This window comes from Euprymna scolopes, chromosome 4 (genome assembly GCF_053919585.1).
Source record: "Euprymna scolopes isolate OS-2025 chromosome 4, ASM5391958v1, whole genome shotgun sequence".
In the NCBI taxonomy this organism is placed as follows: Eukaryota; Metazoa; Mollusca; class Cephalopoda; order Sepiida; family Sepiolidae; genus Euprymna; species Euprymna scolopes.
The window spans coordinates 85,252,599-85,253,843 of record NC_136485.1 but is presented as its reverse complement, the minus strand read 5'-3'; the positions used below and the strand labels follow the sequence as shown (position 1 = coordinate 85,253,843).

The 1,245-nt window shown below is 31.2% G+C and overlaps 1 protein-coding gene across 1 annotated transcript in view; it reads left to right on the top strand.

Moving 5' to 3' along the window:
• Positions 1–454: 454 nt before the first annotated feature.
• The window catches only part of LOC145268573 (metabotropic glutamate receptor 3-like), a 1,374,385-nt gene continuing 1,373,594 nt past the window's right edge, over positions 455–1,245 (top strand). The window contains exon 1 of the mRNA XM_080124032.1: positions 455–1,245. This exon is cut by the window's right edge and continues 922 nt beyond it. The gene's annotated coding sequence lies outside the window, so the exon portion shown is untranslated.

Below are 1,245 nucleotides of genomic sequence, written 5' to 3'. Positions count from 1 at the left end.
TAAACCGGGAACAAAATACCATCAGCAGGCGGAATAAATCTTTAAGCATAAAAAGAACATAACAAAGAGCAATTATAATTTTATTATGAACTAATTATTATTGGCTCACATGCAGCTTTCACAAAAGTCAACAAACGATCGGTTTGGAGACCTGTGGTGTTCTCTGGAAGCTGAGTGACAACAAGTCTCCCCAGACGTCCAGCTCTCAACACCTCCTTCGATAGCATTTGCAAATAAATCTGCGTCATCGCAACAGCAACATACCATTGGTTTCTCGCTGATAGTGGCCATTGGTTTATTATTATTATTATTATTATTATTATTATTATCATTATTATTATTAACTAATTTTATTATCATTATTATTATTGTTATTATTATTATTATTATTATTTTGAACTAATTATTATTATTATTATTATTATTATTATTATTATTATTGCCAGTAGTAGTAGTAGTAGTAGTAGTATAACTATTGAGGGTGCAGTTGATATAGTGGAAGGAAAACTCTGAAATAACATCAGTCTTTCTCTGCTGATGTCGGCATCGTTTCTAATTGTCTTCGATTCCTCCCTGCCACTGAACAAAAAGAAAATATCGGTTTATAAAACATGTAGGTTGTGATTGCGTAATCTTGTTATCTCACAGACACTTTTACAAAGAGTACCCATGGTCTCTCCGGACTAGAAGCATATATGTTGTTGTTGTTGTTGAAGTTGTTGTTGTTGTTGTTGTTGTTCTTCTTCTTCTTCTTCTTCTTCTTATTATTATTATTATTAATCTTTTTCGTCTTTTTCTTCTCATTTATTAGCATAAGCAGTGATTGCTCACTGGCAAAAACAGGTGGTGTTCAATGAAATGTGAATAAGTTTATCCAGACTTCAAGTGCTCTACTACTACTACTGCTACAACTGCTGCTGCTACAAATACTACTGCTAATACTACTACTACTACTACTATTAGTAGAAATGTCGATAATAATACATATTTATCATTATTGCTATTATTTACATTTATGATACTATGATTAATAATAATATCTACTTACCTCGCTACAAGAGTAAAGTCATGCACTAAGCGGGGTTTAATGTGAAGTATAGCTTGTTTCTCATTAGGATAATCTGGATTCAAACATGAAATGTTAATTTCCTCAGTCTAGAAGGATTTCATATAATTTAACCGATAAAGAACATACAACAATTTAATCTTGTTTTTGTTTGTTGTAATTTTAATACTACTAAGAGT